The 18,783-nt window shown below is 28.1% G+C and overlaps 1 non-coding gene across 1 annotated transcript; it reads right to left on the bottom strand.

Moving 5' to 3' along the window:
* Positions 1-2,254: 2,254 nt before the first annotated feature.
* TRNAF-GAA (transfer RNA phenylalanine (anticodon GAA)) lies at positions 2,255-2,327 on the bottom strand. The gene has a single exon. It is a non-coding gene; the product is annotated as a tRNA-Phe (tRNA).
* Positions 2,328-18,783: the final 16,456 nt, after the last annotated feature.

Below are 18,783 nucleotides of genomic sequence, written 5' to 3'. Positions count from 1 at the left end.
CATTTTAAGCAGCCCCCCCCCCGTGTCGGCAGTATTGCCTGCCACCCCCCTCCCCCATTTCACACCTCACGAGCCCCCTCTTTCCCCCCCATCCCATGTATTTCCCTTCCTTCCGTCTCACCCCCCGCCTCGGACACACACACACACACACACACACACACACACACACACACACACACACACACACACACACACACACACACACACACACACACACACACACACACATATATAAATGTAGCCATGCTATAAAATGGCATACAGTTTTCTCTCATGCTGGCAGTAAGCCTGGTAAGTTACAGGGTTGCCAGCACCAATCATGGAGGTTTGTCCTCACACCCTGGTGAGGTGTAATATGTGTTCAAGGGGAGTGGTAACATGCTCTGAGTCCACTGTTAGTGACATCAGAGATGTGCCTGTTCCTAAGGTATATAAGGCACAGCACTGCCCAAAGTTAGTGTGTTCTCCTTGACCAAGTTCAGAGTGAAGGTCAAGGTGTGGATTAAAGGAGACGTGCGTTTAAGCAGCCGCAGCCAGTTGGCTGGGCCTGCACTGTGTCCAGGGACCTGGCACAGGAGGTGATCCCACCTCATTAAAGCTGCAGTTCAGTCTTTTTTTTTTTTTTACTGCAATAGTTTCATGTGTGCAATCTCTAATTACCTAAAGAACTGTATAGCTGCAGGTCAATTCATTCTCCATGTATTGATAGGCGAAATTTGGTGGCAGAAAGGCACATAGAGACACACTGACAAATGCATACACTGAAGGCACAGGCAGCATGCAGCTTCTGCACCATAAAAGTACATTTGAATCAAAAAGAATGATGATGTCTTTTAAGTGTGGCTCTATTGAAGTCTAGGGGTGTAAGTGTCAAGAAAATCTTGGCAAAAAACAGAGGCATCATTTTCAACCATTTAATCAATATGTGCTTTTAGATGACACTATCCTACATTCTGCATGGATATAATAATAATATTAATAATAATAATAGATATTATGGGAAAATAATAGGAGACATAATGGAAATATTATCCAGTTTGTCACCATAAGGGGAATATACATAGTGCTTCACAGCAATAATACAAGTGACAAAACTTGAATATAATAAATATATGGCTAGGGATATAGTATCCTACAGTACATCTGTCATGGATATAATAATAAGAGACATCATGGGAAAATGATAGGAAACATAATGGTAAAAAGCACTACAGACATAAAAGGAAACATCCGGAAAAAGAGTTGCTGCTCCCCCGAAAAGCTTACAGTCTAAGTCTATACATAACAAGATACTATGTGTATCCATTTTGTGACCATATCTGTCATCAGAAAATAGAAACAACATGCAGAACACATCCAACTTTGCTGCCATTTGCTCATTAAATATTTTGACCAACACCAGTCTGTGAACTGTTGATGTTTAATGCTACACTGGCGACACACTTTATTCGAGCTCGGCTAGTCCCACGAATTCGGGTATACATATATTGAGGTTTGTGACTGTTTTCTGCCCGAGTGCATTGAGGTATTTTCCAGGCAGGGATTCAAGCATTTTATTCCCGCTGGCTGCAATACTGCACAGTATATATATATATACTGCATTACAATTCATGAATTTATGCCATCTGGTAGACACGCGAAGCATTGCAGCCTATTAAATCCTAATCATTATCATTTAACAGATCAGCCGCCCGTCAGCCAGGCATGAACCCAGGCTGGGAAGGCAAACGCAACGGGGCTTGTCAGAGGTGAGGAGCGGCGCATTCCAGGTATCTGCCAGGTACATACTGGGTATTTGCTCGAATAAAGTGTGTCGGTGCAGTATGGTCACAATCACAGCAGTATCGCCAATAATGCAAGAAGGTTTTATGTATGTCTTCTTCTTCTTCGTCGCGCTGAAGCGGGTGTCTCTTGGAGCTCTGGTGGAGGAACTATTCACCTGTCTTGTTGTTTCAGAGCTTTCAGAGAGTAAAAAACCTAGCACTAGTTTAGTTATTTTGATGCCCGCCTCATATAAACAAAATACAGCACACAATGCACTTTGCTTGCTCTCACTTATTGTATCATTTTGCCAATACCTATATGTGCAACACTGATTTTTAATGCTATTGTTTCATACGTTGCATTCTTTCTTTGGTATCTCTTATAAAATGGTTGAACGGAATCAGAAGTCATATGGTGACAAATTATTATTATTATTATGATTCTAAATAATGTAAAGGTTGCTCAATAAACTGCTATTGACAAAATCATCTGCCGAAACCCGGGATCGAACCAGGGACCTTTAGATCTTCAGTCTAACGCTCTCCCAACTGAGCTATTTCGGCTGTGCATGATTTTTGGACAGGTGTCTGGAGCGGATCTGAAGCACAATGTTAGAGATAGGCCAGATAGGCTTCCTTGAAAAGGTGAATTTTCAGAGAGTTTGGGGGAATAGAATATAAGACTTCATGGGACTTCACTGACAGACACACAGACACACACTCACTGAAACACACACAGACACACACTCACTGACAGACACACAGACACACTCACTGACAGAAACACAGACACACACACACTCACTGACAGACACACAGACACACTCACTGACACAGACACACACTCCCTGACAGACACACACAGGCACACACTCACTGACAGACACACAGACACAAACTCACTGACAGACACACAGACACACTCACTGACAGACACACAGACACACACTCACTGACAGACACACAGACACACTCCCTGACAGACACACACTCACCGACAGACACACACAGAGACACACACTCACTGACAGACACAGAGACACACACACTCACTGACAGACACACAGACACACTCACTGACAGACACACAGACACACACTCACTGACAGACACACAGACACACTCCCTGACAGACACACAGACACACACTCACCGACAGACACACACAGAGACACACACTCACTGACAGACACAGAGACACACACACTCACTGACAGACACACAGACACACTCACTGACAGACACACAGACACACTCACTGACAGACACACAGACACACTCACTGACAGACACACAGACACACTCACTGACAGACACACTCATTGACAGACACAGACACACTCATTGACAGACACACAGACACACTCATTGACAGACACACAGACACACTCATTGACAGACAGACAGACACAGACACAGACACACACACTGACACACAGACACACTCACTGACACACAGACACACTCACTGACACACAGACACACTCACTGACAGACACACGCAGACACAAACTCAATGACAGACACAGACACACACTCACCGACAGACACACAGACACACTCATTGACAGACACACAGACACACTCACTGACAGACACACTCACTGACAGACACAGACACACACTCCCTGACAGACACAGACACACACTCACCAACAGACACACAGACACACACTCACTTACAGACACACACTCACTTACAGACACACACTCACTGACAGACAAACATACTTACTGACAGACACACAGACACACACACACACTCACTGACAGACACACAGACACACTCACTGACAGACACACAGACACACTCACTGACAGACACACAGACACACACACACTCACTGACAGACACACAGACACACACTGACACACTCACTTACAGACACACAGACACACACTCACAGACACACACACACACTCACTGACAGACACACTGACAGACACAAAGACACACAGACACAAACACACACACACTGACAGACACACTCACTGACAGACACACAGACACACTCACTGACAGACACGCAGACACACTCACTGACAGACACACAGACACACTCACTGACAGACACACAGACACACACACTGACAGACACGCAGACACACTCACTGACAGACACACAGACACTCACTGACAGACACTCACTGACAGACACACAGACACAGACATACACACTCACTGACAGACACACAGACACACACACTCACTGACAGACACACAGACACACACACTCACTGACACACACACAGACACACACACTCACTGACACACAGACACACTCACTGACACACAGACACACTCACTGACAGACACACGCAGACACAAACTCAATGACAGACACAGACACACACTCACCGACAGACACACAGACACACTCACTGACAGACACACTCACTGACAGACACAGACACACACTCCCTGACAGACACAGACACACACTCACCAACAGACACACAGACACACAGACACACTCACTGACAGACACACAGACACTCACTGACAGACACACAGACACACACTCACTTACAGACACACACTCACTGACAGACAAACACACTCACTGACAGACAAACACACTCACTGACAGACAAACACACTCACTGACAGACACACACACTCACTGACAGACACACAGACACACTCACTGACAGACACACACAGACACACAGACACACTCACTGCCACACACGCAGACACACTCACTGCCAGACACAGACACACACACTCACTGACAGACACAGACACACATACTCACTGACAGACACACAGACACACACACTCACTGACAGACACACAGACACACACACACACACACTCACTGACAGACACACAGACACACACACACACACACACACACTCACTGACAGACACACAGACACACACACTCACTGACAGACACACAGACACACACACTCACTGACTGACACACAGACACACACACTCACTGACAGACACACAGACACACACACTCACTGACAGACACACAGACACACACTCACTGACAGACACACAGACACACAGACACACAGACACACAGACACACAGACACACAGACACACAGACACACAGACACACAGACACACAGACACACAGACACACAGACACACAGACACACAGACACACACTGCGATTGAGTCTGATTGAGATTGAGATTTATATTGATTGAGATTGAGATTTACATTGATTGAGATTTAGATTTACATTGATTGAGATTTATATTGAGATTTAGATTTACATTGATTGAGATTTAGATTTACATTGATTGAGATTTAGATTTAAATTGATAGAGATTTACATTGATTGAGATTTAGATTTACATTGAGATTTAGATTGAAATTGATTGAGATTTAGATTTACATTGATTTAGATTTAGATTTACATTGATTGAGATTTAGATTTACATTGAGATTTAAATTGATTGAGATTTAGATTTACATTGATTGAGATTTAGATTTACATTGATTGAAATTTAGATTTACATTGATTGAGATTTAGATTTAGATTTACATTGATATAGATTTACATTTAGATTTACATTGATTGAGATTTAGATTCACATTTAGATTTACATTGATTGAGATTTAGATTTACATTGATTGAGATTTAGATTTACATTGATTGAGATTTAGATTTACATTGATTGAGATTTAGATTTACATTGATTGAGATTTAAATTTACATTGATTGAGATTTAGATTTACATTGATTGAAATTTAGATTTACATTGATTGAGATTTAGATTTACATTGATTGAGATTTAGATTTACATTGATTGAGATTTAGATTTACATTTAGATTTACATTGATTGAGATTTAGATTGACATTTAGAGTTACATTGATTGAGATTTAGATTTACATTGATTGAGATTTAGATTGACATTGATTGAGATTTAGATTTACATTTAGATTGACATTGATTGAGATTTAGATATACATTGATTGAGATTTAGATTTACATTGATTGAAATTTAGATTTACATTGATTGAGATTGAGATTTAGATTTACATTGATTGAGATTTAGATTTACATTTAGATTTACATTGATTGAGATTTAGATTTAAATTGATTGAGATTTAGATTTACATTGATTGAGATTTAGATTTACATTGATTGTGATATAGATTTACATTGATTGAGATTTAGATTCACATTTAGATTTACATTGATTGAGATTTAGATTGAAATTGATTTAGATTTACATTGATTGAGATTTACATTTAGATTTACATTGATTGAGATTTAGATTTACATTTAGATTTACATTGATTGAGATTTACATTGATTGAGATTTAGATTTACATTGATTGAGATTTACATTGATTGAGATTTAGATTTACATTGATTGAGATTTAGATTTAAATTGATTGATATTTAGATTTACATTGATTGAGATTTAAATTTACATTGATTGAAATTTAGATTTACATTGATTGAAATTTAGATTCACATTTAGATTTACATTGATTGAGATTCAGATTGAAATTTAGATTTACATTGATTGAGATTTAGATTTACATTTAGATTTACATTGATTGAGATTTAGATTTACATTGATTGAAATTTAGATTTACATTGATTGAGATTTAGATTTACATTGATTGAGATTTAGATTTAGATTTAAATTGATTGAGATTTACATTGATTGAGATTTAGATTTACATTTAGATTTACATTTATTGAGATTTAGATTTAAATTGATTGAGATTTAGATTTACATTGATTGAGATTTAGATTTACATTGATTGAGATTTAGATTTACATTGATTGTGATTTAGATTTACATTGATTGAGATTTAGATTCACATTTAGTTTTACATTGATTGAGATTTAGATTGAAATTGATTGAGATTTAGATTTACATTGATTGAGATTTACATTTAGATTTACATTGATTGAGATTTACATTGATTGAGATTTAGATTTACATTGATTGAGATTTAGATTTACATTTAGATTGACATTGATTGAGATTTAGATATACATTGATTGAGATTTAGATTTACATTGATTGAAATTTAGATTTACATTGATTGAGATTGAGATTTAGATTTACATTGATTGAGATTTAGATTTACATTTAGATTTACATTGATTGAGATTTAGATTTAAATTGATTGAGATTTAGATTTACATTGATTGAGATTTAGATTTACATTGATTGTGATTTAGATTTACATTGATTGAGATTTAGATTCACATTTAGATTTACATTGATTGAGATTTAGATTGAAATTGATTGAGATTTAGATTTACATTGATTGAGATTGAGATTTAGATTTACATTGATTGAGATTGAGATTTAGATTTACATTGATTGAGATTTAGATTTACATTTAGATTTACATTGATTGAGATTTAGATTTAAATTGATTGAGATTTAGATTTACATTGATTGAGATTTAGATTTACATTGATTGTGATTTAGATTTACATTGATTGAGATTTAGATTTACATTTAGATTTACATTGATTGAGATTTAGATTTACATTTAGATTTACATTGATTGAGATTTAGATTTACATTGATTGAGATTTAGATTTACATTGATTGAGATTTAGATTTAAATTGATTGATATTTAGATTTACATTGATTGAGATTTAAATTTACATTGATTGAAATTTAGATTTACATTGATTGAAATTTAGATTTACATTGATTGAGATTTAGATTCACATTTAGATTTACATTGATTGAGATTCAGATTGAAATTTAGATTTACATTGATTGAGATTTAGATTTACATTTAGATTTACATTGATTGAGATTTAGATTTACATTGATTGAAATTTAGATTTACATTGATTGAGATTTAGATTTAGATTTAAATTGATTGAGATTTACATTGATTGAGATTTAGATTTACATTGATTGAGATTTACATTGATTGAGATTTAGATTTACATTGATTGAGATTTACATTGATTAAGATTTAGATTTACATTGATTGAGATTTAGATTCACATTTAGATTTACATTGATTGAGATTTAGATTTACATTGATTGAGATTTAAATTCACATTTAGTTTTACATTGATTGAGATTTAGATTGAAATTGATTGAGATTTAGATTTACATTGATTGAGATTTACATTTAGATTTACATTGATTGAGATTTAGATTTACATTTAGATTTACATTGATTGAGATTTACATTGATTGAGATTTAGATTTACATTGATTGAGATTTAGATTTACATTTAGATTGACATTGATTGAGATTTAGATATACATTGATTGAGATTTAGATTTACATTGATTGAAATTTAGATTTACATTGATTGAGATTGAGATTTAGATTTACATTGATTGAGATTTAGATTTACATTTAGATTTACATTGATTGAGATTTAGATTTAAATTGATTGAGATTTAGATTTACATTGATTGAGATTTAGATTTACATTGATTGTGATTTAGATTTACATTGATTGAGATTTAGATTCACATTTAGATTTACATTGATTGAGATTTAGATTGAAATTGATTGAGATTTAGATTTACATTGATTGAGATTTACATTTAGATTTACATTGATTGAGATTTAGATTTACATTTAGATTTACATTGATTGAGATTTAGATTTACATTGATTGAGATTTAGATTTACATTGATTGAGATTTAGATTTAAATTGATTGATATTTAGATTTACATTGATTGAGATTTAAATTTACATTGATTGAGATTTAGATTTACATTGATTGAAATTTAGATTTACATTGATTGAGATTTAGATTCACATTTAGATTTACATTGATTGAGATTCAGATTGAAATTTAGATTTACATTGATTGAGATTTAGATTTACATTTAGATTTACATTGATTGAGATTTAGATTTACATTGATTGAAATTTAAATTTACATTGATTGAGATTTAGATTTAGATTTAAATTGATTGAGATTTACATTGATTGAGATTTACATTGATTGAGATTTAGATTTACATTGATTGAGATTTACATTGATTAAGATTTAGATTTACATTGATTGAGATTTAGATTCACATTTAGATTTACATTGATTGAGATTTAGATTTACATTGATTGAGATTTAAATTGAGATTCAGATTTACATTGATTGAGATTTAGATTAACATTGATTGAAATTTAGATTTACATTGATTGAGATTTAGATTTACATTGATTGAGATTTAGATTTACATTTAGATTTAAATTGATTGAGATTGAGATTTACATTGATTGAGATTTAGATTTACATTAATTGAGATTTAGATTTACATTTAGATTTACATTGATTGAGATTTAGATTTACATTGAGATTTAAATTGATTGAGATTTAGATTAACATTGATTGAGATTTAGATTTACATTGATTGAGATTTAGATTTACATTGAGATTTAAATAGATTGAGATTTAGATTTACATTGATTGAGATTTAGATTTACATTGATTGAGATTTACATTGATTAAGATTTAGATTTACATTGATTGAGATTTAGATTTACATTTAGATTTAGATTTACGTTGATTGAGATTTAGATTTACATTGATTGAGATTTAGATTTACATTGATTGAGATTTAGATTCACATTTAGATTTACATTGATTGAGATTTAGATTTACATTGATTGAGATTTAGATTTACATTTAGATTTACATTAATTGAGATTTAGATTTACATTTAGATTTAAATTGATTGAGATTTAGATTTACATTAATTGAGATTTAGATTTACATTTAGATTTAAATTGATTGAGATTTAGATTTACATTGATAGAGATTTAGATTTACATTGATTGAGATTTACATTGATTGAGATTTAGATTTACATTGATTTAGATTTACATTGATTGAGATTTAGATTTACATTGATTGAGATTTAGATTTACATTGATTGAGATTTAGATTTACATTGATTGAGATTTAGATTTACATTGATTGAGAATTAGATTTACATTGATTGAGATTTAGATTTACATTGATTGAGATTTAGATTTACATTTAGATTTACATTGATTGAGATTTAGATTTACATTGATTGAGATTTACATTGATTGAGATTGAGATTTACATTGATTGAGATTGAGATTTACATTGATTGAGATTTAGATTATCATTGATTGAGATTAAGATTTACATTTAGATTTACATTGATTGAGATTTACATTGATTGAGATTTAGATTTACATTGATTGAGATTTAGATTTACATTGATTTAGATTTAGATTTACATTGATTGAGATTTAGATTTACATTGATTGAGATTTAGATTTACATTGATTGCGATTTACATTTAGATTATATTGATTGAGATTTAGATTTAAATTGATTGAGATTTACATTGATTGAGATTTAGATTTACATTGATTGAGATTTAGATTTACATTGATTGAGATTTAGATTCACATTGAGATTTACATTGATTGAGATTTAGATTTCCATTGATTGAGATTTAGATTTAAATTGATTGATATTTAGATTTACATTGATTGAGATTTAGATTTAGATTTAAATTGATTGAGATTTACATTGATTGAGATTTAGATTTACATTGATTGAGATTTACATTGATTGAGATTTAGATTTACATTTAGATTTACATTTATTGAGATTTAGATTTAAATTGATTGAGATTTAGATTTACATTGATTGAGATTTAGATTTACATTGATTGAGATTTAGATTTACATTGATTGTGATTTAGATTTACATTGATTGAGATTTAGATTCACATTTAGTTTTACATTGATTGAGATTTAGATTGAAATTGATTGAGATTTAGATTTACATTGATTGAGATTTACATTTAGATTTACATTGATTGAGATTTAGATTTACATTTAGATTTACATTGATTGAGATTTACATTGATTGAGATTTAGATTTACATTGATTGAGATTTAGATTTACATTTAGATTGACATTGATTGAGATTTAGATATACATTGATTGAGATTTAGATTTACATTGATTGAAATTTAGATTTACATTGATTGAGATTGAGATTTAGATTTACATTGATTGAGATTTAGATTTACATTTAGATTTACATTGATTGAGATTTAGATTTAAATTGATTGAGATTTAGATTTACATTGATTGAGATTTAGATTTACATTGATTGTGATTTAGATTTACATTGATTGAGATTTAGATTCACATTTAGATTTACATTGATTGAGATTTAGATTGAAATTGATTGAGATTTAGATTTAGATTTACATTGATTGAGATTGAGATTTAGATTTACATTGATTGAGATTTAGATTTACATTTAGATTTACATTGATTGAGATTTAGATTTAAATTGATTGAGATTTAGATTTACATTGATTGAGATTTAGATTTACATTGATTGTGATTTAGATTTACATTGATTGAGATTTAGATTTACATTTAGATTTACATTGATTGAGATTTAGATTTACATTTAGATTTACATTGATTGAGATTTAGATTTACATTGATTGAGATTTAGATTTACATTGATTGAGATTTAGATTTAAATTGATTGATATTTAGATTTACATTGATTGAGATTTAAATTTACATTGATTGAAATTTAGATTTACATTGATTGAAATTTAGATTTACATTGATTGAGATTTAGATTCACATTTAGATTTACATTGATTGAGATTCAGATTGAAATTTAGATTTACATTGATTGAGATTTAGATTTACATTTAGATTTACATTGATTGAGATTTAGATTTACATTGATTGAAATTTAGATTTACATTGATTGAGATTTAGATTTAGATTTAAATTGATTGAGATTTACATTGATTGAGATTTAGATTTACATTGATTGAGATTTACATTGATTGAGATTTAGATTTACATTGATTGAGATTTACATTGATTAAGATTTAGATTTACATTGATTGAGATTTAGATTCACATTTAGATTTACATTGATTGAGATTTAGATTTACATTGATTGAGATTTAAATTCACATTTAGTTTTACATTGATTGAGATTTAGATTGAAATTGATTGAGATTTAGATTTACATTGATTGAGATTTACATTTAGATTTACATTGATTGAGATTTAGATTTACATTTAGATTTACATTGATTGAGATTTACATTGATTGAGATTTAGATTTACATTGATTGAGATTTAGATTTACATTTAGATTGACATTGATTGAGATTTAGATATACATTGATTGAGATTTAGATTTACATTGATTGAGATTGAGATTTAGATTTACATTGATTGAGATTTAGATTTACATTTAGATTTACATTGATTGAGATTTAGATTTAAATTGATTGAGATTTAGATTTACATTGATTGAGATTTAGATTTACATTGATTGTGATTTAGATTTACATTGATTGAGATTTAGATTCACATTTAGATTTACATTGATTGAGATTTAGATTGAAATTGATTGAGATTTAGATTTACATTGATTGAGATTTACATTTAGATTTACATTGATTGAGATTTAGATTTACATTTAGATTTACATTGATTGAGATTTAGATTTACATTGATTGAGATTTAGATTTACATTGATTGAGATTTAGATTTAAATTGATTGATATTTAGATTTACATTGATTGAGATTTAAATTTACATTGATTGAGATTTAGATTTACATTGATTGAGATTTAGATTGAAATTGATTGAGATTTAGATTTACATTGATTGAGATTTACATTTAGATTTACATTGATTGAGATTTACATTTACATTTAGATTTACATTGATTGAGATTTAGATTTACATTGATTGAGATTTAGATTTACATTGATTGAGATTTAGATTTAAATTGATTGATATTTAGATTTACATTGATTGAGATTTAAATTTACATTGATTGAGATTTAGATTTACATTGATTGAAATTTAGATTTACATTGATTGAGATTTAGATTCACATTTAGATTTACATTGATTGAGATTCAGATTGAAATTTAGATTTACATTGATTGAGATTTAGATTTACATTTAGATTTACATTGATTGAGATTTAGATTTACATTGATTGAAATTTAAATTTACATTGATTGAGATTTAGATTTAGATTTAAATTGATTGAGATTTACATTGATTGAGATTTACATTGATTGAGATTTAGATTTACATTGATTGAGATTTACATTGATTAAGATTTAGATTTACATTGATTGAGATTTAGATTCACATTTAGATTTACATTGATTGAGATTTAGATTTACATTGATTGAGATTTAAATTGAGATTCAGATTTACATTGATTGAGATTTAGATTAACATTGATTGAAATTTAGATTTACATTGATTGAGATTTAGATTTACATTGATTGAGATTTAGATTTACATTTAGATTTAAATTGATTGAGATTGAGATTTACATTGATTGAGATTTAGATTTACATTAATTGAGATTTAGATTTACATTTAGATTTACATTGATTGAGATTTAGATTTACATTGAGATTTAAATTGATTGAGATTTAGATTAACATTGATTGAGATTTAGATTTACATTGATTGAGATTTAGATTTACATTGAGATTTAAATAGATTGAGATTTAGATTTACATTGATTGAGATTTAGATTTACATTGATTGAGATTTACATTGATTAAGATTTAGATTTACATTGATTGAGATTTAGATTTACATTTAGATTTAGATTTACGTTGATTGAGATTTAGATTTACATTGATTGAGATTTAGATTTACATTGATTGAGATTTAGATTCACATTTAGATTTACATTGATTGAGATTTAGATTTACATTGATTGAGATTTAGATTTACATTTAGATTTACATTAATTGAGATTTAGATTTACATTTAGATTTAAATTGATTGAGATTTAGATTTACATTAATTGAGATTTAGATTTACATTTAGATTTAAATTGATTGAGATTTAGATTTACATTGATAGAGATTTAGATTTACATTGATTGAGATTTACATTGATTGAGATTTAGATTTACATTGATTTAGATTTACATTGATTGAGATTTAGATTTACATTGATTGAGATTTAGATTTACATTGATTGAGATTTAGATTTACATTGATTGAGATTTAGATTTACATTGATTGAGAATTAGATTTACATTGATTGAGATTTAGATTTACATTGATTGAGATTTAGATTTACATTTAGATTTACATTGATTGAGATTTAGATTTACATTGATTGAGATTTACATTGATTGAGATTGAGATTTACATTGATTGAGATTGAGATTTACATTGATTGAGATTTAGATTATCATTGATTGAGATTAAGATTTACATTTAGATTTACATTGATTGAGATTTACATTGATTGAGATTTAGATTTACATTGATTGAGATTTAGATTTACATTGATTTAGATTTAGATTTACATTGATTGAGATTTAGATTTACATTGATTGAGATTTAGATTTACATTGATTGCGATTTACATTTAGATTATATTGATTGAGATTTAGATTTAAATTGATTGAGATTTACATTGATTGAGATTTAGATTTACATTGATTGAGATTTAGATTTACATTGATTGAGATTTAGATTCACATTGAGATTTACATTGATTGAGATTTAGATTTCCATTGATTGAGATTTAGATTTAAATTGATTGATATTTAGATTTACATTGATTGAGATTTAGATTTAGATTTAAATTGATTGAGATTTACATTGATTGAGATTTAGATTTACATTGATTGAGATTTACATTGATTGAGATTTAGATTTACATTTAGATTTACATTTATTGAGATTTAGATTTAAATTGATTGAGATTTAGATTTACATTGATTGAGATTTAGATTTACATTGATTGAGATTTAGATTTACATTGATTGTGATTTAGATTTACATTGATTGAGATTTAGATTCACATTTAGTTTTACATTGATTGAGATTTAGATTGAAATTGATTGAGATTTAGATTTACATTGATTGAGATTTACATTTAGATTTACATTGATTGAGATTTAGATTTACATTTAGATTTACATTGATTGAGATTTACATTGATTGAGATTTAGATTTACATTGATTGAGATTTAGATTTACATTTAGATTGACATTGATTGAGATTTAGATATACATTGATTGAGATTTAGATTTACATTGATTGAAATTTAGATTTACATTGATTGAGATTGAGATTTAGATTTACATTGATTGAGATTTAGATTTACATTTAGATTTACATTGATTGAGATTTAGATTTAAATTGATTGAGATTTAGATTTACATTGATTGAGATTTAGATTTACATTGATTGTGATTTAGATTTACATTGATTGAGATTTAGATTCACATTTAGATTTACATTGATTGAGATTTAGATTGAAATTGATTGAGATTTAGATTTACATTGATTGAGATTGAGATTTAGATTTACATTGATTGAGATTGAGATTTAGATTTACATTGATTGAGATTTAGATTTACATTTAGATTTACATTGATTGAGATTTAGATTTAAATTGATTGAGATTTAGATTTACATTGATTGAGATTTAGATTTACATTGATTGTGATTTAGATTTACATTGATTGAGATTTAGATTTACATTTAGATTTACATTGATTGAGATTTAGATTTACATTTAGATTTACATTGATTGAGATTTAGATTTACATTGATTGAGATTTAGATTTACATTGATTGAGATTTAGATTTAAATTGATTGATATTTAGATTTACATTGATTGAGATTTAAATTTACATTGATTGAAATTTAGATTTACATTGATTGAAATTTAGATTTACATTGATTGAGATTTAGATTCACATTTAGATTTACATTGATTGAGATTCAGATTGAAATTTAGATTTACATTGATTGAGATTTAGATTTACATTTAGATTTACATTGATTGAGATTTAGATTTACATTGATTGAAATTTAGATTTACATTGATTGAGATTTAGATTTAGATTTAAATTGATTGAGATTTACATTGATTGAGATTTAGATTTACATTGATTGAGATTTACATTGATTGAGATTTAGATTTACATTGATTGAGATTTACATTGATTAAGATTTAGATTTACATTGATTGAGATTTAGATTCACATTTAGATTTACATTGATTGAGATTTAGATTTACATTGATTGAGATTTAAATTCACATTTAGTTTTACATTGATTGAGATTTAGATTGAAATTGATTGAGATTTAGATTTACATTGATTGAGATTTACATTTAGATTTACATTGATTGAGATTTAGATTTACATTTAGATTTACATTGATTGAGATTTACATTGATTGAGATTTAGATTTACATTGATTGAGATTGAGATTTACATTGATTAAAATTTAGATTTACATTGATTGAGATTTAGATTTACATTGATTGCGATTTACATTTAGATTTACAATGATTGAGATTTACATTGATTGAGATTTAGATTAAATTGATTGAGATTTACATTGATTGAGATTTAGATTTACATTGATTGAGATTTAGATTTACATTGATTGAGATTTAGATTTAAATTGATTGAGATTTACATTGATTGAGATTTAGATTTACATTGATTGAGATTTAGATTCACATTTAGATTTACGTTGATTGAGATTTAGATTTACATTGATTGAGATTTAGATTCACATTTAGATTTACATTGATTGAGATTTAGATTTACATTGATTGAGATTTAGATTTACATTTAGATTTACATTAATTGAGATTTAGATTTACATTTAGATTTAAATTGATTGAGATTTAGATTTACATTAATTGAGATTTAGATTTACATTTAGATTTAAATTGATTTACATTTAGATTTAAATTGATTGAGATTTAGATTTACATTGATAGAGATTTAGATTTACATTGATTGAGATTTACATTGATTGAGATTTAGATTTACATTGATTTAGATTTACATTGATTGAGATTTAGATTTACATTGATTGAGATTTAGATTTACATTGATTGAGATTTAGATTTACATTGATTGAGAATTAGATTTACATTGATTGAGATTTAGATTTACATTGATTGAGATTTAGATTTACATTTAGATTTACATTGATTGAGATTTAGATTTACATTGATTGAGATTTACATTGATTGAGATTTAGATTTACATTGATTGAGATTGAGATTTACATTGATTGAGATTGAGATTTACATTGATTGAGATTAAGATTTACATTTAGATTTACATTGATTGAGATTTACATTGATTGAGATTTACATTGATTGAGATTTACATTGATTGAGATTTAGATTTACATTGATTGAGATTTAGATTTACATTGATTGAGATTTAGATTTAACTTGATTGAGATTTACATTGATTTACATTGATTGAGATTTAGATTTACATTGATTGAGATTTAGATTTACATTGATTGAGATTTAGATTGAAATTGATTGAGATTTAGATTGAAATTGATTGAGATTTAGATTTACATTGATTGAGATTTAGATTTACATTGATTGAGATTTAGATTCACATTTAGATTTACATTGATTGAGATTTACATTGATTGAGATTTAGATTGAAATTGATTGAGATTTACATTGATTGAGATTTAGATTTACATTGATTGAGATTTAGATTTACATTGATTGAAATTTAGATTTACATTGATTGAGATTTAGATTTAAATTGATTGAGATTTACATTGATTGAGATTTAGATTTACATTGAGATTTAGATTTACATTGATTGAGATTTAGATTTAAATTGATTGAGATTTACATTGATTGAGATTTAGATTCACATTTAGATTTACGTTGATTGAGATTTAAATTTACATTGATTTAGATTTACATTGATTGAGATTTAGATTTACATTTAGATTTAAATTGATTGAGATTTAGATTTACATTGATTGAGATTTACATTGATTGAGATTTAGATTTACATTGATTTAGATTTAGATTTACATTGATTGAGATTTAGATTTACATTGATTGAGATTTAGATTTACATTGATTGAGATTTAGATTTACATTGATTGAGATTTAGATTTACATTGATTGAGATTTAGATTTACATTGATTGAGCTTTAGATTTACATTGATTGAGATTTAGATTTACATTGATTGAGATTTAGATTTACATTGATTGAGATTTACATTGATTGAGATTGATATTTACATTGATTGAGATTTAGATTATCATTGATTGAGATTAAGATTTACATTTAGATTTACATTGATTGAGATTTACATTGATTGAGATTTAGATTTACATTGATTGAGATTTACATTGATTGAGATTTACATTGATTGAGATTTACATTGATTGAGATTTAGATTTAACTTGATTGAGATTTGCATTGATTTACATTGATTGAGATTTAGATTTACATTGATTGAGATTTAGATTCAAATTTAGATTTACATTGATTGAGATTTAGATTGAAATTGATTGAGATTTAGATTTACATTGATTGAGATTTAGATTTACATTTACATTGATTGAGATTTAGATTCACATTTAGATTTACATTGATTGAGATTTAGATTTACATTGATTGAGATTTAGATTTACATTGATTGAGATTTAGATTTACATTGATTGAGATTTAGATTTACATTGATTGAGATTTAGATTTACATTGATTGAGATTTACATTGATTGAGATTTAGATTTACATTGAGATTGAGATTTACATTGATTGAGATTGATATTTACATTGATTGAGATTTAGATTATCATTGATTGAGATTAAGATTTACATTTAGATTTACATTGATTGAGATTTACATTGATTGAGATTTAGATTTACATTGATTGAGATTTACATTGATTGAGATTTACATTGATTGAGATTTAGATTTAACTTGATTGAGATTTGCATTGATTTACATTGATTGAGATTTAGATTTACATTGATTGAGATTTAGATTCAAATTTAGATTTACATTGATTGAGATTTAGATTGAAATTGATTGAGATTTAGATTTACATTGATTGAGATTTAGATTTACATTTAGATTTACATTGATTGAGATTTAGATTTACATTTAGATTTACATTGATTGAGATTTAGATTTACATTGATTGAGATTTAGATTTACATTGAGATTTACATTGATTGAGATTTAGATTT

The sequence above is a fragment of the Ascaphus truei genome, unplaced genomic scaffold, assembly GCF_040206685.1.
Source record: "Ascaphus truei isolate aAscTru1 unplaced genomic scaffold, aAscTru1.hap1 HAP1_SCAFFOLD_324, whole genome shotgun sequence".
Taxonomy (NCBI): Eukaryota; Metazoa; Chordata; class Amphibia; order Anura; family Ascaphidae; genus Ascaphus; species Ascaphus truei.
The sequence above is the reverse complement of the archived record's forward strand: the minus strand, read 5'-3'. Positions and strand labels throughout refer to the sequence as shown.